Raw genomic sequence first — 23,334 nt, 5'->3', positions numbered from 1 at the left:
ACAGCCGTGTAGGAAACAACTTCTGCAGAGCTTTTATCAGGCAAGAAGCCAAAAAGATAAGAATATTGATTTGCTTGTATAACATGCTGTTAGGATGGGAGATATTTGTAAATGCTTTTTTAAAATCACTATATAGCACTGTTGTGGTATATGGGATATTGTTTAAAAAAATAATGTTGGAAAAATGTGCAAATTTTAGATTTAGGTATGGACTTAGATAATTAATTAAACCATACAGCACCGTGGCTGGACTTCTCCTCTTCAGACTTTAACCCATCTCTGAAACAACCCTAAGACAATCCAATTTATTGGTGTGAGGATTAGAAGAAACCCTACCTCTAAGAAGGAGGCAGCCTATGTCAAGGGCAGAATCTTAACACTGTCACAATAACAATATCACTCAGATCCAGGAGAGCCTGTCAATGACCAGAAAGGAGAAGTAACCCAGAGATTGAAAGGCATGTCCCAGGTATGAGCCGCAGAAAGTGAGCAATACAGACCACATTGAAAGGAGGGAAGCCAGACTTGGTGAAGGTAAGGTTCAAAGAATATTTGTTGATGTAATCATGACCCTTGGGCTATGGATCATTCATTTAGTGGAAGACAAAAAATGTCATCCAGGAGCATACAACGTCTTTATAAAAACACTAAGCTACTGAATGGGCAGCTAACATTACAGCTTCTGAAACATTACTTTTTCCTGCACTAGCTGAGGGGATGTGGAGGTGTGTTGGGTGGGAGATATGGAAACCATTATTTGCTGGGCCAACTTTCATAAGAAATAGAAGCAGGAGTAGGTTACCAGGCCCTTCAAGCCCCACCATTCAATACGATCATGGCTGACCTATGCTGGCCTCAATTCCTTTTTTGTGCCATTCCCCATAGCCCTCTATTCCTCGATCTATCAAATATTTATCCACCCCATTTTAAATACTTCAGATGATCCAGCCTCCACCACCCTTTGAGGCAGAGAATTCCAGAGATTCACCACCCTCTGCAGGATGAAATTTCTGTGCATCTCTGTTTTAAATGACCGGCCCTTCATCTTGTAGCTATGTCCCCTTATTTGAGGCTCTCCCATGAGTGAAACCATCTGTTATTGCCTGCCGCAAAAAAAATCCTTCACTCCTCAGCCCTTGTAAACAGGTTTATCGCTCTCCTCCCTTTCCCCTTCAAAGATGTAACTGATTAGTTGCTCGCAAATCCGCTGCTGAATCTCCCAGCAATGCTTTTGCCAATTCCATACTTGACTATTCCAATACTCTCATGAACAGCCTCCCATCCTGTATTTCACAGTAGTTTCATAGTTCTCAACAGTATCTCACAGGGAAATTTCACAGTAACTTCATTGCAGTGTTAATGTAAGCCTTACTTATGACTAATAAATAAACTTTAAACTTTACTTTGTATTCTGCATATCACGAAAAACTTATTCTGGACATTAAAAGGAATAAAATCATCCTGATGAATCCATTCCTTGAATTGCAATTCTAATTTTTCTGAAACAATGGGCCCGATTTTACCAAAATTTTGTGGTAAAGTTGGGCATCGGGCCTAAAACGCAATCTGCACCTGACTCATGGCAGATCGCGTCTTTACCGAGCCCCGATCCGGGCGCGGGTCTGGCGCGCGCCCAAATCGGCTGGCGCGATGATTTAAAGGCATTTGCATGCATTTCAATCGACTTAATGAAGCTGATGCCCAACTTTACCGACGAATCCGACTTTAACAGGTTGCGGCCCATTTCGCGTCCGCGCATTAAACGACCTGCTAAATAAAAGTCCGAATGGGACTCCAATTCATCAGGGGAACCGCCGAAGCCAATCCCCCCCCCGACCATCCTTCGCGGACCCCACCCCCGCGAACCACCCTGGCATCCCACCCCCCGCCCCCCCCCCCCCCGATCGGACCCCCATGGGAGGCAGGCCCCGCCGGCAGACCGCACCCCCCCCCCCCCCCCGGGATCGGACCCCCCTGGGAGGCACACCCTCAACCTAGCTTGATCGTTGGTCTCCCTCCACCATCCTTCCGATCTGCAGTCCGTCGACAGCCTCCTGCACGTTCCTGGCCTTGCTCTGCCTCCATCCTCCCCCACCCCCCCAGGGACAGACACGTCACTCCCCTTCTCCATCCCCCCCCCCTCCAGGGAAAGGCAAAGCAGCACAGACAGCAGAGAGGATGAAAGGAATTCCCTTTGGAGGATAATGTCCACGTTATAATCACAGGAACTAAAAACCTGACACTCCAAAATCTGGGATATTATTTCAAAATGTATATCCCCCCATTCCTGTCCTGTAATATTATCCCAGATTTTGGACTGTCAGGTTTTTAGTTCCTGTGATTATAACGTGGACATTATCCTCCAAAGGGAATTCCTTTCATCCTCTCTGCTGTCTGTGCTGCTTTGCCTTTCGCGCCCGGGCCGCTGCCTGCGGTCTGTTCCGAACTGCGCATGTGCAGTTGGAGCTCCGGCCGCTCCAACAGCGCTAAGCCCCGCCCTATAGACCGCCGCCGAAAAAAGGTGTATGGGCGCGCTGGAGGGCGGCTGCCGGGCGCGGATCCGTTTGACGACCGGACCCGGCACTTAGTCCCGATGTGGTAAAATCAGCCCCAATGACTATGACTAATTTTTAGCTAAGCAGTGCTCTGGGTTTCTGTGATCTATTTCTTCCCTGCTGGAAATGATTATTAAATGGTAGTTGATCAAAGTCTGCTACCTATGAAACCAGTTGCATTTCTGAACTTAGATTTCATACTGAAATTGTCAGCCATAGCTACATTAGAGAGACTCTTGTCCCTGAGTTAAAAGGTTATAGGTGCATGTCCCACTCCCAAGACTTGGGCGCACAATCTCGGCTAACACTCCAGTGCAGCGCTGAGGGAGCGTGGCACTGTTGGAGATGCTGACTTTCAGACGAGAAGTTAAATTGAGGCCATGTCTGCCCTCTCAGGTGGATATATAAGATCCCATGGTGCTATTTTAAAGAAGAGTACGGGAGTTATCCCCACTGTCCAGGCCAATATTTATCTTTCAACAAATATCACAAGGCACAAATGATCTGGCCATGATCACATTGCTGTTTTGTGGAAATTTGCTGTGTGTCAATTAGCTACCATGTTTCATACATTACAACAGTGACTGCACCTCCACTTCATTTGGCAGTGAAGCATTTTGGGATATCTAGTTGTCCTCAAAAGTGCCAAATAAATGCAAGTCTTTCTTTTTTATCGAATGCAATTGTGAGTCCACTCAGTTCGTAGAATTCTACAGTGCAGAAGGAGGCCTTTCGACCCATTGAGTCTGCACCAACCACAATCCCAGCCAGGCCCTATCTCCATAACCTCATGAATTTACCCTAGCTAGTCCCCTTAACATTAAGGGGCAATTTAGCACAGCCAATCCACCTAACCCGGACATCTTTGGATTGTGGGAGAAAACCGGAGTACCCAGAGGAAACCCACGCAAACTTGGGGAGAACGTGCAAATTCCACACAGACAGTGACCCGAGCTGTAATCGAACCCGGGTCCCTGACGCTGTGAGGCAGCAGTGCTAACCACTGTGCCACCATGCCGCCCCAGTTACTGCTCATCCATTGTTTTTATGGCACCGTCACAGATATACAGGGTGAATTATACATCAATCAAACAGGAAAGAAAGGACTTGAATTTATGCAGCATCTTTATGACACTCGGGATATTCCAAAGCACCTCACAGGAAAATTACTTTCCACATCTAGTCACTGTTAGGCAAACATGGCAGATAATTCACAAAAATTGAATTTGAGTAAGTGACCAGTTAATTTATTTTGGTGGCTTTGGATTTGGAATAAATGTTGGTCAGAATATTGGAAGGATGCTCCTAACTTCCTTCACGTAATTCCATGGGATTTTTCAATGGTCTTTTGAACAGAACCTCAGTTTAACATTTTACCTGCAGGAAAGCACCTCTAACAATTCAGCTTTCCCTTATTAGTGTACTTGAAATCTCAGCCTAGCCTTATATGTCCAATTCCCAGATGTATATTCTGTACATCATTTCAGGCTCAAAAACAAACATGTTAGGCCCGATTTTACCATCAAGTTGCACCCATTTTCAGGTGTGAAAACTTGGTAAAGTCAGATGTGAGGCGAGCAGCGTGTTCCATGACCGCCCCTGCGCCCATTCCCTCTTTACCAAGCGCCTAAAATGGTCATGATCGGGACCGCGCCTGAAATGGGCGTGACGGCAATGTAAATGCATTTAAATTGAATTAATGGGCTGGACGCCCAAACTTACTGGCATTTCCCCCTTTACCACTGCATTCGCCCATCCAGATTCAGCGCAAAACAGACATGGTCCGCAAATGTCCGATTCGGGCACTCCAGCTTCTGAGGAGGTAAGTTCAGAGCTTCCGGTGGCTCTCTGACTCAGATCAGTGGTGGTGGGTGGAGGGAAGCGGGTCAGATGGCTCTCTGGTCGGGTGAGGGAGAGGCAGGTCAGATAGCTCTCTGGTGGGGGGTAAGGGAGGTGGGTCAGATCGCTCTCTGGTGGGGGGGTGAGGGAGGTGGGTCAGATTGGTCTCTGGTAGGGGGGAGAGAGGTGGGTCAAATGGCCCTCTGGTGAGGAAGGGGGGTCCGATGCCACTTTGCGATCGAAGTGGGGGGAAGGAGCCACGATTGGTCTGGGTAACAGGGGGGTGGGGGAATAAGGGAGACAGTTATGTTGTGGGGGTGGGGGCAATATCTGTGGGGGCTGGGGGGAGGCATTATCGGACCCGGGAGCAATGTGGCAGGGGAACGTTTTTCTATTGTTTTTCTGTGCATGCGCAGTTGGAGGTGCCGATTGGAGCTGCAGCGTTTCGGGGGCGATAAGCCCCACCCACAGGCTTCTACAGCGCGATTCAGAATCGCTGCTTTTTTTTCAGGCAGAGTGCGTATGTGGGCGCTGGAGAACGGGTCTAAAAGTCGGATCTGAAACACTCCCAGATTCAGCACTTAGAATCAAAATGGTAAAATTGGGCCAGTTATCACTGAACTACACCATCAAAAATACAATAAGAAAATCAATACACTCAAATAAAGAAAAGAACAAATTATGCAATCTTAAGAAACACATTCATTAGTTCTGTTTAGTTTCACACTTAAAAACAAAACTTCGGAAAATCTATAGATTTTCACAGTTCAAATCCTTCAGTGATACTCAACAGTAATAGAGAAGAACTGCTGCAATTGCTTTAATGACAGAAAACAACAGTTCCTAATGCATTTGGGTTAGATAATCAAATTATCTGTCTGAGAAAGAATGTGGTTCACTGTTCAAATAATTAGTTTAACTGATAACAGTACAATTTGAAAAAAAAACAAGTTAAAATTTGCATTTGTATCATAACCATTCTGCACAACTAGAGTTCCAGTATTTGATGCCTTGGAAATGCAATTAGATTCTGAAATCACGTATGAATCTAACACATTTATCTGAAGTTCCTTTCTCTGCTATTTAAATCAAGGTGTTAGCCTATATATTTTGGTAAATGTTTCTATTAAAATAGCACAGAGAAGAATTTCAGCTAACTGCAATGGCATTCCACAATGTAATCTCTGAGAGCTTTTGGAGCACTCCACACTGGATGATTTGTGTTTCTCATGCTCAGTTTTAGTAGAAGCACCTAAAACCATTTTTTCTGTTCTACCTGTGTAGTGATGTAAACATTCAGGTGTTATATGTTAACAAAATATTTATATATCATGTACCAGGCATTTATTATAATCAAATGATATCTGCCAACTACTGTATTATTTGCATCGGCACGCAAGTCTGCAGAACTCAAGAAGCAAATTGTTCCTTGTAACATTAATTAGTTTGTTTGAGTTGAGGTTAAAAAAAAGATAAAATTATAAAGCAAGTTTGATTGTACGATGCTTTGACATATCAACATGATGAGTTGCAGAGCAGTGGGATGCAAATTCATGTTTTTTTATTTTCTGAGGTTGGCATGTGGCTTTGACTGAGTTATCAGGGAGCGCCAACAAGTGAAGATAAGATCCTTTCTTAAGTGGAAGGAAAGAACATTCAATGGCATTAACCTCTACCATAAGCATTGACAGAAATTGACATCAAGCACTGACAGGCCACTTGGCTGGGGAATGACACATAGCACATTGTATCCTAAAGGGGAGAGAAAGATATGATAACAAATTAAAGGAAAGTTTCCACTATTACTCAGCAAGTGGCTTGAGTTATGCAGGCTGTGAAGGTCACAAGTTTGATCCTTGGCTAGTTAGATGACCTGGATGGCAGAAGGGCTTGCATGATTGACTGGCCCCTGGGATTAAGATTGGTAAAATCAACTAAGGTTCTCACTCCTGATTGCTATTCAGGAACTCCTGTTAGTAATGCACAAGTGTGGACATTTAAAAGCAAATATATTAATAGTTTGTCAGCACAATGTCATGACGCACATACAAGCAATAGCAGCTCAACTACAATAATGAAAGGCAAACAACATATCTGAAATTGTACGTCAGCAAGGAGTTAATGGGAGACAGTTTCATCTTGCCATAGGCAAAAATCTAGCATTGTAGACTGGTTACCATTATTGAAACTGCCCAATTTTCATTTCCATGGAAACAACGTTAAACCAGTTTCTCCAATGTTCACCACCTGATCCACAATGCCAATTTTATTCCTGACAAGCAAATTGAAAATCTACTTGAATATCCTCAGAGACAATGGGAAGAATTGATAAAAAGGGGGAAAAAATGACAAACGAGGTTAACTGAGGAAAAAACAAAGAACATGAATTGAGCATTGTGAGTATGCGGAATAGGGAAATTAATAAAATAGAAGTTTGGGCCCCATAATTGTGATGTGGAAATGCCTGCGTTAGACTGGGGTAAACATGTTCCCCCCATAATTGTGCCATGGGCCTATTATTTATTTTACTTCTGGCTTCTCCCAATTTAAGCCACAAGGGTGGTTGATCCCTTTGTCCACCTCACATTCCTCTTCCAGTCTCATTTAAGTCTTTCACAACCGCATCTTTCCATCTGGTCTTAGACATTCCTCTCTTCCTGGCAGTTCCATCTCATTCACTCACACCGCCACATTTCCTTTCTTTCTCTGCAACAGATGAGCAAACCATTTTAACCTTTTCACAGCTGCTACTTCCTTCAATGTTTCAGCAATCTCCACTGACTCCCTAATGTACTGGTTCCTTATTTTATCCTTTCTCATTACTTTGCACATCCATCTCAGCATCCACACCTCATTAATATCCCATTTTTGGTCCCCTACTTCATGCTGCCCAACTTTCCGCACTATGTAACATAACTTATAACAAAATAACAGCTGTCTTGTAAATTCTTCCTTTCATTTTCAGTGATACTTTTCTATCTTATAATAATCCATTGCACTTCTTTCAATTACTCCAATTAGTTAATCAATAAGCCAATCAGTTGCTTAATTTCCATTTCCAACTTCTACCAAATAATCATTCTCTGATTGTTTTCTCTGCTATTTTAAAGAGCACAGTCATCTAAATAATGTCATTCCAATTCTCTTACTACACCTAGTGAAGCTAGTAATTCCACAGCTAGTAATTCCTGGAACAGTTCACTAATCTGTCGCCAGGGGCTTATAGCTTGAGGGGCACCACTCCACATCTAGCACGGCTGACAAGGTTAACATGCAACCTGGTTGGCCACATTATGAATGCACCTTCCTTGGCCATCAAGTCCTGGATTGGGACTTGAACCCAGAGCATCTGGTTCCACCCAATGCACTACAAGACCTCCAAATAATGTAATGGCCCTTCTAAAACAATGGAGTTAATTTCAAACAAGTCAAATAAGTTTTAAGTTAATATCCCAGGTGCACATCTAGCATTTTAACATTTAAACTTGTTATATTTACCGTCATTAAGTATGTTTTGCTTCTTTAAATTTTAAAAAATATTCTTGTTTTGGGAATAATTTTAACTTTTGTCAATATTGTGAAATGGATGGTACCGGGTTGGTCGGCCATAATGCACCTTTTCTGATTTTCCTTGAGGAGAGATATATACCAAGCAGTGACTCATTAAACACGATGCCAGAAGTTAAAATCACCTCCTGTATGTCTTGGTTGTATGGAAAACTACATTGCAATGTGGCATATTACTCGCTGTCAAACACTCTTTTGAAAAGGTTGTATCAAAAGCAAACTAAATGAAGGTGTCAGGGTCCAATTTCATAAACTGGATTTCTGCACCACATTGCAGCATATCATTCCTAATAAGACCTTTGCCTTTGTAAGTAAGCTATGGAAATTTACAATTTAGAACTAGGATTCTATTTCACTTTAAGCAGCATAGTCGGCTAAAGCTGTATGAACCTGCAAAACTGCTTATGCAGGGATTAATTTAAATAAGTAGCTACATTTGCCCAGGGAAATTTTGGTTCACTGCCATTTAATTGGTTCCCTTGTACAAAGTGACACTGATATCAGACTGAATAACTAATTTTCTTCTAATGTTAATTAACATTAAGAACTTTTTCATATGCGATACTTTTGTCAATGCATTTGATGTCTACATATGAATGGTTGTGAGAAAAATATCCCCTGAATATCCATGGCATAACTATAAAAAGAGAGAACAAGAGAAAGTGTGAAAGATCTTAACCAATGCAAGTTTTTAGTTGGAAGAAAACTTTCACATTCTATTTATGGAATAAGTGCACCTCTAAATGTATCTTGAGTGCTTTTAGATAGGAAGGTGCCAGATGTCAAAAGCAAAACCTGCGTTCATTCAAGAAGGATCATAATGGAAAGCTGCTCAGTGATTACTGCCATGGAATGTGAACTCTGGGTCAATAATTCAAGCTGTTACTGCTGCCAGCCTTTTATATGATAACAGTTCTGTTCCTCCTGAGACTAAAAGCATTTGTGAGATAATCGTAAATGGAGAGACATGAAAGATAAGAGAGAAGAAGAGGGGGAAGTAATGAAATCATGAAAAGAAAATGGCGAAGAGTAAGTGAACAAATTAATGAAAATGGAGGAAACAAGATGACAACGAATGAAGCAAAGTAAAGAAGATGGATGAGGAAAGATCTGGACCAATTGAGAAAAGCTTATAGATTTATCTTTAGCTGTTTTCCTTTAAAATGTTTCAAAAGTATTTCGCTGACATTTTGGTGGAAAGCTAAATGACACACTTATGACAAATATATAGTTTGGCTCATGCGAATTGTGTTAGTTCTCAGTGGGAGATTTAGAAACTTGTAAACAGTAAGGTGGCAGCTAAGTGGCCAAAGTCCTCAGTCATTTCAGTACAGTTACCGTTCACTACATTACATTGTTGCTTCAACAACAAACACTTGTGGAAGGTTCAAATTTAGAACATGGGAATGTAAATATGCCATAATTCATTAAGCTAAGAAACTGCTCATAAACTGAATGGTTTATTAATTTGAATTGAGGTATATAAAGAAGACAGGAAAGTGAGAATTTTGTATTTCCCATTGTCAGTCAAATTAAGGAATTAAGAGTGCAGGATATCTAGTGTATACTGCAGATACAAGTCTCAGAGACTCCAAATAGATCCAATGGTGTTCAGGATAGTTTAAATAAATCTCTTAATTTGGTCAACTTCAGAAAAACTCTTCCCTTGAAAAGTATCTAAGTGAATTCATTACCATATAAAAGGAGGCTGTTGTTAATGAATCAGCATGATGTTGCTGCCTTTCAAAAATGCTTTTGGGACAATTTTGGATAAATTCTCTCTGAGCTAAAGAACTTCAAAGAAACAAGCTGCAAGTATGGTTTCGTTCGCATTTGACTCAAGACACCACCTTGGTAAAGAAGTTAAAGTGCACACAGCAGCCCGATTAATTGGTAAGGGCTCGATTGACAACTAAATCGCTTGCTGCTGCGCATTAAAGATACTGCATCCTAATTTGGTAGATAATATTCCATATAATGATCACTTCTAGTAGCAGCCTTCTGAACAGAGGATTTGAGTGCTATAAAACTGCATTCAGAGTTCAATGTTCACTTGCTGACTGAGATCAATTCATGATGCCATGCGTGAACAGAACATTTGAGATATCTCAGGACACTTTCTGGGACTTCATCAACACCATCATTTGTTTTCTGCTAGTCCTCTCAGGATTTCACCAGAAAGGAGCGAGTTTCATAAAGAGCTACTCTGCTTTATTGAAGTCACCAGGAGAAAGGGATTGGTTGCTCATGGAACTTTTGCGATGGGAATGCCTTGATGTGGAGGATGAACAGGAGAAAAAGGTCAGGCAGAGTTGCACCAGCTGCTACAGAGAGAGGAAGAGATGTAAAGGAGCATTCTCCACAGGTGCCCTTATCCGCCCACAGTCTCATGAGTGATGTGACTGAAAACCAGTGATGTGGAGACGGCATTTAACATAACTGAAATCTTGTGGCTTCATAGAAGGAAGATTCGTACCTCATTGCGTGTAGTTGTCAATGGCAGTGTGACCATATTATGGATCCTGTCGTCTCCTGCATGATTTATCCTTTGTCACTCTCAGGATGAATACTTAATGCCAGGCAGTATGCTGCAGTATACACGAGATACCCTTTATGCCATTGGAACTTTCCCGGCTTCCACAGTTGATATGAGTCACATATCACAATCCTCTGTACACTTCTCTGTAAGGGAGATTTCTGTTGTTCTGTAAACTCTAAGAAATGGCTATATATCAGTCCCTATTGCCAGGGAAGACCGGAAGCAGAGAATCCAGGATTCTTTATGGTCTTTATGACCTTAGCCGGTCAGGAGATACACGGAGATGCCGAGAAGGTGTCCACACAATTTATACCTTTAACTGAAGTGTGTGATGCTATTTACATGTACAGCTCCAGAAAATCTATGGCCAGTCAGCGCTCAAGTCCTGGATGGGAAGTTGTGAGTTTCAATGCTAGCAGGCATGTTCAATTCCATGATAACCATCAATTTGCCGGGAAATGCTAAATCCAAATTGGGATTTCTTATTAGCATAAAACTCATTTAGCACCTGTTTTCACCTCTTCATCTCGTCCACCTCCACTTTACCCACCTCCACTTTACCCACCTCCACTTTACCCACCTCCACTTTATCCACCTGCCACCTCACCCTCCTTGACACCGCACCCACCTGCCACCACACTCACTTGCCACCATAGCCACCTACTATCTCATTCACCTGACAGCACATTCACCTCCCACCATACCCACCTGCCACTCTGCACACTTACCGACCTCACCCTCCCTACCCATTCACTAATTCACCCATCCACTAATATTCAAACAAGACCTTTAAATTTACCATGTGGCAGCAAGTGCTTTAAAAAGGGGATATGTCGTCTCTTCTCATGATCTACTCTGCTACATCGGAGCTCTCCAAGGGATGCTGCATTCTGCAGTTCTGGAAAAGTCGGACTCTGAAGCTTCTGGAAGAAATTTAGAGCAGCTTTCAGTCAGGGAAACATTTGAGTGAAGTGGCAATCCGATGATGATTGCTGCTCCTCAGAGAACTAGGCCATTATTTAAATAGGCGGGGATTATAGAATGCTGCAGTACAGAGGGATCTGGGTGTCCTTGAACATATATCACAATGTCAGCAGACAGGTATGAAAACTAATAAAGAAGGCAAATTGAATGTAGCCTTTATTGGTGGAATATAAAATAAGGAAGTCTTACTACAACTGCAAGGGCATTGGTAAAGTTGCATCTGAAGTATTGTATAGTTTTGGTCACATTGCTTAAAGAGGGATATCCTTGCATTGGAATCAGTTCAGAGAAGGTTCACTAGGCTGGACTGAGGGTTCATCTTATGGCAAAAAGTTAAGCAGTTTGAACCTATTGGGATTTTAGGAGAGTGAGAGGTAATCTTATTGAAACATAAAAGATTATGAAGGGACTTGTCAGGGTAGAACTGAAGGGATGTGGGAAATCTAGAATTAGAAGGCACAGTTTAAAAAATAATGGGTCTCCCATTTAAGTTGAAAATGAGAAACTCATTATCTCAGACAGTCATTAGTCTATGGAATTCTGTTCCCCAGCAAGCAATAGAGGCAGATCATTGAATATATCCAAGCATGAGTTTGACAGATTTTTGATCTACAAGAGAATCTGTGGTTATGGGTGGAAAGTAGCACAGTGGAGTATAGGCCATGATCTTAATGAATGGTGGAGCAGGCTTGAAGGGCCAAATGGTCTATTCCTGCTCCTATTTCTTATGTTCTCATTACTAAATATCAAAAGGAAGATGCACCTTCACCCTTTAATATAACTGTATGCAATCACTGGAGTTACTAATGGATCTGGTCTTATGGTCGACCACATAAGGCTGATTGACTTCTCACTTAAAACATTAAAAATTAACCTTGAAGCCTTGGCAATGTGTCAGTAATTATGATAAAAATTAGTGAAATATTGATGGGGGTTTCACAGTATGCCACCACTCCATTTAATAAATTCAATACCAACTCACATTTAGAAAATATGAGAGTACATTTTGAGGTTATTTATCTTTGTCACATCAACATTTTCCATAACTTTGATCTTTACTCTCAGTACTGAACTTTTAAAATTGAAGTGGTGGTGTGAAAAAAAAATCCCAAAACCAATTAATTGGGCTTATGGATTCAAAGGCATTTTAATCAACTGTCTTGTGTAATTGTTGAACTTTTTATGCTCAATGCTAAGATCTACCACATGTTTACATACCAGCAATGATAAATCAAAACATCAAATTAGTTACATTTATTCCAATTTACTATTCATATTAGTGGAAAGCAGCCAATTAATTTATGCAAATTAATGTGATTTATAAAGCTGCTGGTGTGATGGATAGGATACGAGAAATGATCCGGATCAAGTATTCTGTAAACTGATGCTTCCTGTAGGAAGAGTGTTCACAGGGAGCAAATCCTGGCAAGAGATGGAAAATCACATGCTGCACAATTCCCTGAGCTTTGATCCTTACAGGTCCAGCTCTCCATTGTGAGCCATAAGACCATAAGACATAGGAGCAGAATTAGGCCACTCGGCCCATCGAGTCTGCTCCGCCATTCAATCATGACCGATATTTTTCTCATCCCCATTCTCCTGCCTTTTCCCCATTGCCACTGATCCCCTTATTAATCAAGAACCTATTTATCTCTAGCCTGGCATTAAGTATTCATCCTGAGAGTGGCAAAGGATAAATCATGTAGGAGATGACAGGATCCATAATATAATCACACTGGAGCAGTGTCAGTAAAGCTGAATATTAAGTATTCATTGCACTGACAGAGCTGTCAGACGATCTCACCCAGAAGCACATGGAAGGGGTCTTGAGGCGCAGTGGGTAGCATCCCTGCCTCTGAGCCAGAAGCTCTAGGTTCGAGTCCCACCCCAAGATTTGATGGTCAAGGAAGGTGCGTTCACAACACGACCAAACAGGTTGTGTGTCAACCTGCAAATCCTTCCAAACATGCCACTGGCTAATGGTGAGAGACTCCTGGTCAGACACAATTGATGTGGAGTGGCGAGCCTCAAGCTATAAGCCTCTGATGACAGAGTAGCGACCAGGAGTTGCTAACTACCGAAACAGGTGAAAGTCTGCCTTAGGGCACCACTAGGTGCAGGAAGAGAATTGGAATTGTGCATGGAGAATTTAATATTTAAACGAGACTTCTTTAAATCTCGAACCACACCTTTGGAATTTCCCACTTTTTAAAAGACAGTAAATTACATTATATATAATACACACAAACATGCCGACGCTGCACAGAAATAAATCATAGCAATGTTCCTATTTCTTCCAAAATTGGCTTGTCAGTGGCATTTAATAAAACCTTACACATCATGTTTATGATATGCTTAGTCCATAATAATTTGTTATGCTAGAAACAGGTGAAATTATTGTTTTTCCATTCCCTACAAAGATTCAATTATACATAAATGTTGTTCATGCGTTGTCTCAAAGTTACTTAATGAAAATAATCCTTGATATTTTGAGAGATGGATTGTTCTCATTCAGTTACCTGGAATCATATTGAGAATCCATCAATATCCCAGAGAAAGGGCTCAAGAAATATATGGATAATAATGACATTTGATGACTGCAGGCTGTTAATCCTGACCCACAAGATCAGAGAAAAATCCTGCTATATTTTGCAATATTCATCTATGTTGCTGTGCAAAATCTGGGTTTGGTTCATATTGCCCTGTTATTTGTAAGGTAAATTAAGCTGAGAAATCTCTGGATTTTGTGAGGCAAACTCAGAAGGATACCATAAAACACAAGAGAATAGATTAAATACAATAGATATACCACAACGAGTCAATTAGAACATCAAATTAGTTAATATTACTCAAATACACTTCTCATATTAGTGGTAAAGAGCCATTTCATATATGCAAATGAAGTTTTCATATTGGTAGATGAGATTCTCATTGAGCATACAAACATTCATTAAATAGAAACACCACTTAATTTTATTAGAATTGCTAGGGACAGACCCACAAAATGGTTGCAGTGCTGTAGGTTCTTCAGTTTTCTGAAGTAGAGTCCTATCTGATTCAAAACTTTATCTCCGCCTAGGATTTTATGACAGATGTGTTTGGTGGCAAGATTGGAGAATCTTGTGAGAAGGCCCGAATTGCGTTTCCAGAAGGTGCAAATCTAGAAAAGATCTCCCTCTGTCAATGGCAGGCCGCATTTCCCGCCGTCAAATGCCAGCAACTTGATTTCAATAAATTAGCATCTCATTATTGTGGCCACAAGCTGGAACCATCCCCACACATCAAATGTAAATCCCACTTCAGCTTGACTTCAGAATGGTGTGATTTACAACTGGCTTTGAAAAGCATCTACCTGCTGACCTGAACTTCAAGGGAAACTCATACATGGGAGGGTTATATGACTGAAGGAGGTTACAAAGATAGCTGGAGTCAGGCCATGGAGGGTTTTAAAAACAAGGCTGAGAAATAAAAAAAAGTTGCTTAATCAGGACCTGGTGTAGGTCAGTGTACACGGGGTGTGAGGCGAACGTGATTTGGTGCAAGTTTGTCCAATAGGCTGCGCATATCCTGCATAAAGCCAAGTCTACCATGCATAGCTGACTATTTAAATTAACAGACTGTGCAAATTCAGTGTGCTTGGATTGCAAAATGGGCAAATGGTCTGGTCCCAGTGCAGTGATGTTCCTGTGAACAACTATGGGCAACTTCAAAATAACACTAATGAAGACCCAAAGAGATTAACAATGATTTCTGGATTTAGCACAGAAAGCTAATAAACCTACATAGCTTTGTTTCCTAGCGAAAAAGAAGTTTGAAGGTATGCATGATCCAAGCTTTTAAAATGCTGATAGGCGTAGGTGATTTAAAGGTAAATGAGTTCTTTAATTTGAATATTGAATGCTGAACTCGGTTACATAGTTTAAAATTAACAAGCCTCGCGAGGGATTAGAAAATAGATTTTTTACTTTCTACTGATTATTGGGTAACACATTTCCAATAAAATGATTGATACTGTGTTGATGATTGCTTCAAACTAAACTTGGATAATTACCAGGCTGAAAATTAGTCGAACTATATATATTTCATTATGGAGTAAAATGAATTTTGATTTGACTTGATTTGATTTGATTTATTATTGTCACGTGTATTAATATGCAGTGAAAAATATTGTTTCTTGCACGCTATATAGACAAAGCATATCGTTCATAGAGAAGGAAAGGAGAAAGTGCAAAATGAAGTGTTACAGTCATAGCTAGGGTGCAGAGAAAGATCAACTTAATGCAAGGTAGGTCCATTCAAAAGTCTGACAGCAGCAGGGAAGAAGCTGTTCTTGAGTCGGGTTGGTACGTGACCTCAGACTTCTGTACCTTTTTCCTGGCGGAAGAAGGTGGAAGAGAGAATGTCCGGGGTGCGTGAGGTCCTTAGTTATGCTGGCTGCTTTGCCGAGGCAGCAGGAAGTGCAGACAGAGTCAATGGATGGGAGGTTGGTTTGCGTGATGGATTGAGCTACATTCGGAAGATATACATCTAAATAGAAAATTATGCTTATGGTGCTAAAGAAGGGCAGGGTTATTTATAGCCAAAAGAATGAACAGTAGACATCAGCAATTTTGTATTCTAACTCTACATGGTTACATTTGAACATATTTTTAGGTATGACTTTCCCTCAGGAGATTAAGTGAATGTCATTGTTCATGACTGGGTGGATGGTGGTCAATGGCTCTTCCTGCTTCATCCTCTCAGTGAATTTTTTATTTGGCACACGTCTTCTATGAGCACCTTTCAAAACGTATTGACTGTTCTACAAACTGGAGGTAGAATACTTAACGGTTACATCCTATTGGTTCTCAATTCTGCTCTGGATACTTTGAATCTCATTGTTCTGGATAATGATTTTTCTGATATCTCAACTCTTCTTCACAAAGCAAATCAATAGAATCACTTCCATGCATTGAACCCTCGGGTAAAAAAAAACAAAATAAAGGTATACTTGGCAAGTGGATTTTGGGTGAAATGGCAGCCCTTGAAAACGAACATAAATGTTAAGCACAATGATAAGCACCGAGGCTTATAAGAAATGTTTTTCCTAAGGGAAGAAAGCCAATTTCTTTTCACAAAAATTGAAATCTTATGAATACAGGAATAAACCACACTGCCTCCTAGCATGCCAGCTGAGAAAACAACAGTAAGACCGTAATATTCCATCAATCAAGGAGCTGAGTGGTTCAGTCCTTCCGAGCTTCAGGGATGTGATTTTGAAATGCAGCCAACATTATGAAGAACTTCTCTCCACTTCTCCTCATCCAGTGATCAGCTATCCAGCTACCTAAAGAAGCTCAGCTTCCCACTGCTCATTTGTTGAATACAAGTGGAACAAAATAGTGCCAACTCATTACAGCTATGAGAGGCACTCAAACTGACTTCTCCAATCTTTTGTGAGGCAGACTGATTAACACTTTAGTGAGTTGAATGCCAATAACCATTCTGTATGTTGCAGACAAAACTTTCATCACATTGATACTTGCTCATGATGCTGAATAAAATGTATGCTGTTTATTATGTCGAAAACACTTCAAACAGCAGATTGACAACACCCAACTCCTACAGACTCAAACATGAGACTACTAGACTACTATTACTACCACTACTACTACTATTTTAGACTGCACACTGACACCTGGGCCCACATAGCAGTACGGGTTCGGAACACAAGCGTGTGGGGCAATGGGTCAAGGGGTTCGACCGGGGTGAAGGTGGGGGAGAGGGGGCGGCAATGCCAGGGGATAGTGTTTGACTAAGGTCCAAGGATGCTGGGGAAAGTAGGGCAGGTGGTCTATAACCTTTGGCCAAGGCACTGGTATCACGCAGCACAGCAGTCTGTGCCTCGATGCGTGGGATTGGGGAACACTCAGCTCTGGGGGGGTGGAGAATCAGAGACAGACTACAGGGAGTAGTTGAGGCTTTGAAGGAAAATCTAGATAAAGAAAAGAGGGAAAAGTGAAAAGATGCTTAAGCTAATAAAGCCAGATGAAGAGGGGTGGGAGAAGACTCATGTGGATCATAAACGTGAGCATGAACATTGGGTTGAATGGCCTGTTTCCATGCTGCAAATTCAATGCAATATAATATATGGCAAAAAGCTAGTTATCCAAGTTAACCAAGGTCCACATGAATAATGCACAAGCTCATGTATTACCATTGACTTCATTGGGAATGAAAATTGGGAGAGTTGTAAATGAAGTGCAAATGTAAATGAGGAAGGTGGAAAAGAAAAGATCATTTGTGAATGTCTTCAAGAAAAAGCAACAAGATTGGATTGACAAATTTCTAATGCATAAGAATTTGTTGAAGCCGATGATTGAACGAAGATCAGAGTGATGCAAACCAAGAGGGAGAAAGAGAATGATGATGTTTGACAACCTGAAATTGAAGATGGAAGTCTCCTAAGAGCACCTGAAGAGGAATGCAGAAGACTGTGAGGCATGGAGAAATGAGCAGATGAGCCAGCCTTTGACAGATCACTACTACTACTAAAGATATAAAACATACTTCCTACATGCTATTACACGTTTTGCACCATTGTGGAAAATAATATTTGGCCCAAAAGAGACTATCAAAGGCAAAGTTTTTCTCTTTGAGTTGAATTCCTTCCTGGACATTGTAATCAACTGATAATGCATTCCCTTATGCAAAAATTATCTATAACTTGCTGAGGCAGGATTGCTGGAACATGCATTAGTCTAAGGTAATCCATAATGTTTACTGATATCACAACACTTTATCATCAGGATCACATCTGAGTGACTTCAAATGTTGTTAGCTTTTATCAGCTGCACCTATAATCTTGCCCTGCAAAAATGAGCTGAGAGTTTAGGCTTTCCTCTGGGATTTCCAGATGTAAGTTAGCCTGGAAGATTATTCAGCAAATCTGGTACCTGCATAAAGTGATGGCAAAAGGCTGGGATTTCCAGGAAACTTTTAAAACTTACTGTTTATATTCTTAAGGTATTTTGTTCTATCCACATTTCACTTTTTCTAACTCCTTGATGATAATATAAGATGGAATTGTTAGGGGGAGTTAATATCTTAAGTACTCTGGTGAGGCTCTGCTCTGCAAAGGAGGTAACACATAAAATGGATACCATATTCTTGCTCGGTCTTCAGCCCCAACAAAAAAACAATGTTTCTCTTGCCCTATGTCTCCATTGCAGGGATTGATCCAGTTCCCTGAAGTTTGGCAATTGTTGTAATTGATTTGACTGCCAGTCTTGCCATCCCAAATTGCCTGTTTCCTGCAGTGCTGTCATTGCCCCTTTAATTGGCTCCAGGTATCATATCCTGCTGTTGCACTAGACTGCGTATCTGCTCCTGTATTCTCCATAGAATTATAGAATCCTACAGTGCAGAAGGAGGCCATCAGGCCCATCGAGTCTGCACTGACCACAATCCCACCGAGGCCCTATCCCCTTAACCCCATGCATTTATTTTGAAACCAAGAGGCAATTTAGCATGGCCAATCCACCTATCCCACACATCTTTGGACTATGGGAGGAAACCGGAGCACCCGGAGGAAACCCACACAGACACAGGGAGAATGTACAAATTCCACACAGAAAGTGACCCAAGCCAGGAATCAAACCCGGATGCCTGGCGCTGTGAGGCACATAAAGAAGTCTCACAACACCAGGTTAAATTCCAACAGGTTTATTTGGTAGTACAAGCCACTAGCTTTCGGAGCGCTGCTCCTTCATCAGGTGAGTGGGATTTCAGTTCATAAACAGGGCATATAAAGACACAAACTCAATTTACAAAATAATGGTTGGAATGCGAGTCTTACAGGTAATCAAGTCTTAAAAGTACAGACAATGTGAGTGGAGAGAGGGTTAAGCACAGGTTAAAGAGATGTGTATTGTCTCCAGCCAGGACAGTTAGTGATATTTTGCAAGCCCAGGCAAGTCGTGGGGGTTACAGATAGTGTGACATGAACCCAAGATCCCGGTGGAGGCCATCCTCATGTATGCGGAACCTGGCTATCAGTCTCTGCTCAGCGACTTTGCGCTGTCGTGTGTCGTGAAGGCCGCCTTGGAGAACGCTTACCCGAAGATCAGAGGCCGAATGCCCGTGACCGCTGAAGTGCTCCCCAACAGGAAGAGAACAGTCTTGCCTGGTGATTGTCGAGCGGTGTTCATTCATCCATTGTTGTAGCATCTGCATGGTCTCCCCAATGTACCATGCCTCGGGACATCCTTTCCTGCAGCGTATCAGGTAGACAACGTTGGCCGAGTTGCAAGAGTGTTTACCGTGTACCTGGTGGATGGTGTTCTCACGTGAGATGATGGCATCCGTGTCGATGATCCGGCACGTCTTGCAGAGATGGAAGGGTTGTGTGGTGTTGTGGTCACTGTTCTCCTGAAGGCTGAGTAGTTTGCTGCGGACAATGGTCTGTTTGAGGTTGTGCGGTTGTTTGAAGGCAAGAAGTGGGGGTGTGGGAATGGCCTTGGCGAGATGTTCGTCTTCTTCAATGAAATGTTGAAGGCTCCAGAGACGATGTCGGAGCTTCTCTGCTCCGGGGAAGTACTGGGCAACGAAGGGTACTCTGTCTGCCATGTCCCGTGTTTGTCTTCTGAGGAGGTCGATGCAGTTTTTTGCTGTGACACGTCGGAACTGTCAATCGATGAGTCGAGCGCCATATCCTGTTCTTATGAGGGCATCTTTCAGCGTCTGGAGGTGTCTGTTGCGATCCTCCTTATCTGAGCAGATCCTGTGTATATGGAGGGCTTGTCCGTAGGGGATGGCTTCTTTAACGTGTTTAGGGTGGAAGCTGGAGAAGTGGAGCATCGTGAGGTTATCCGTGGGCTTGCGGTACAGTGAAGTGCTGAGGTGACCATCCTTAATGGAGATGCGTGTGTCCAAGAATGCAACCGATTCCGGAGAGTAGTCCATGGTGAGCCTTATGGTGGGATGGAACTTGTTGTCATCATATAGTTGTTTCAGTGATTGTTCACCATGAGTCCAAAGGAAGAAAATGTCATTGATGTATCTAGTGTACCGCATCAGTTGAAGTTCCTGTGCGGTGTAAAGATCTTGTTCAAACCTATGCATGAAGATGTTGGCATATTGAGGTGCGAATTTGGTCCCCATGGCTGGATAAAGAACTGGTTGTTGAAGGTGAAGACATTGTGGTCCAGGATGAAGCGGATGAGTTGTAAAATTACATCTGGAGATTGGCAGTTGTCGGCGTTGAGTACTGAGGCAGTTGCAGCAATGCCATCGTCGTGGGGGATGCTGGTGTAGAGTGCCGAGACATCCATTGTGATGAGGAGTGCTCCTGGTTCAACTGCTCCATGTGTGCTGAGTTTCTGTCGGAAGTCCGTAGTGTCACGACAAAAGCTGGGGGTTCTTTGTACAAAGGGTTTCAGGATGCCCTCAATGTAGCCGGCTGTGAGGCAGTAGTGCTAACCATTGTGCCACCGTGCCGCCTCCAGCAACGAACCCCTCACTCTCCCTTCCCACTCAAAATCATTCCCCATAATGACATGGCTATTTCTTTATCCTATCCCACATCCCCTTCACCTTTGCAGCTCCTTCTCTTCAAGGCTCAGATCAGACCTAGCTCCTATCTCTGTGCTATTTTTCACTCCCTCCTGCCCAAACCTCAGGCATTATAAGTTGCATTTCCATTCTCTGAACTCCTCTATTTATGTACATTTGCTGACCTCAGGACCCTTGCCTTGGCTTGAAATTGGATTCAAATCAAAACTCGAGCACAGTTTAAAATAGATAATGCCATTGTTGGAAGTTCACACTCAAAATGTTTAGCTTCAGAGATTTCAAAAAAACCTTTGTATCACCAGGACACTGAGCCATATTCAGGTTAAGCTGAAAGCAATGTATTTTTGAAGATGGGACTTATAATATCAAGCCTGCTCAGCACCATGAAGCAATATAGATTCTTTCTCCAACCTTGATCAAAATTGTGCAGACCCATTCCCAGTTCACTGTATTACTGCCGATTTCTGAGTGGATATCTGAGGGCGGCACGGTAGCTCAGTGATTAGCACTGCTGCTCCAGGGACCTGGGTTCGATTCCCGGCTTGGGTCACTGTCTGTGTGGAGTTTGCACATTCTCCTCGTATCTGCGTGGGTTTCCTCCGGTTTCCTCCCACAGTCCAAAGATGTGTGGGTTAGTTTGATCGGCCATGCTAAAATTGCCGCTTAGTATACTGAGATGCATAGGTTAGAAGGATTAGTGGGTAAATATGTAAGGATATGGGGGTAGGGCCTGGGTGGGATTGTGGTCGGTGCAGACTCGATGGGCCAAATGGCCTCTTTCTGCACTGTAGGGTTTCTTCTTTTTCTTCTTCTAAAAGGTTTTTTTCCCCAAGCAGCAGAAGTCAAGCCACTCTTTGCACCAATAGGCCAATGAAAGCCGAAACCAAAAGACCAAAAAGTGTAACATGAAATCAATAAAAGTGGAAAATACAATCTCTGTTAGTTTATAGGCCTGTGGGAAAAATTCAATACGGATCAAAAAAGTGAATGGGGGAACGTGTTTAGCTCCTGAGCAGAGCTGGGTAAGTTTAACTGCGGGGAGGTGATGTAGCTCCTGAGAGGGGGCTAGTGAGGGGGAAGGGTGGGTGATGGAGAAGTGCAGTGTATCCAGTGTTGTTTAAACTGCAGGGATTTTTAAAAAAACAAGCATCTACCTTTCACAGGCTTTTCTTTTGCAGCAGCAATCAGGTCTCAAAGATCTGTCTGGATTGGGCAATGCTTGTCAACAGAAAACAAAAGAGCAAAGGTAAGTACAGCACAGGAACAGGCCCACTGGCCCACCAAGCCTGCGCCGATCATGATGCCTGCCTAAACTGAAACCGCATGCACTTATGGAGTCCGTATCCTTCCATTCCCGTCCTATTCATGTATAGGGGTGGCACGGTAGCACAGTGGTGAGCACTGCTGCTTCACAACTCCAGGGACCTGGGTTCGATTCCCGGCTTGGGTCACTGTCTGTGTGGAGTTTGCACATTCTCCTCATGTCTGCGTGGGTTTCCTCCCACAGTCCAAAGATGTGCGGGTTAGGTTGATTGGCCGTGCTAAAATTTCCCCTTAATGTCCTGAGATGTGTAGGTTAGAGGGATGTGTAGGAATATGGGAGTAGAGCCTGGGTGGGATTGTGGTCGGTGCAGACTCGATGGGCCGAATGGCCTGTTTCTGCACTGTAGGGTTTCTATGATTTCTTGTCTAGTTGCCCCTTAAATGCCACTACCACCTCCACGAGCAGCGCATTCCAGACATTCACCACCCTCTGTGTCAGAAAACTTGCTTTGCACATTTCCCCTAAACTTTTCACCACGCACTTTAAACCTATGTCCCCGAGTGCTTGACTTTTCTACCCGAGGAAAGAGCATCTGACTATCCACTATGTCCATGTCACTCATAATCTAGTAAACCTCTATTAGGTCACCCCTCAACCTCCGTCGGGCGGCATGGTAGCACAGTGGTTAGCACTGCTGCTTCACAGCTCCAGGGACCTGGGTTCGATTCCCGGCTTGGGTCAATGTCTGTGTGGAGTTTGCACAACCTCGTGTCTGCGTGGGTTTCCTCCGGGTGCTCCGGTTTCCTCCCACAGTCCAAAGATGTGCGGGTTAGGTTGATTGGCCATGTTAAAATTGCCCCTTAGTGTCCTGGGATGCGTAGATTAGAGGGATTAGCGGGTAAAATATGTAGGGATATGCGGGTAGGGCCTGGGTGGGATTGTGGTCGGTGCAGACTCGATGGGCCGAATGGCCTCTTTCTGTACTGTAGGGTTTCTATGATTTCTATGAGAACAAATCGAGTTTATCCAACCTC

The sequence above is a fragment of the Mustelus asterias genome, chromosome 1, assembly GCF_964213995.1.
Source record: "Mustelus asterias chromosome 1, sMusAst1.hap1.1, whole genome shotgun sequence".
Lineage (NCBI taxonomy): Eukaryota > Metazoa > Chordata > Chondrichthyes > Carcharhiniformes > Triakidae > Mustelus > Mustelus asterias.
Note: the sequence above shows the minus strand (reverse complement) of the source record.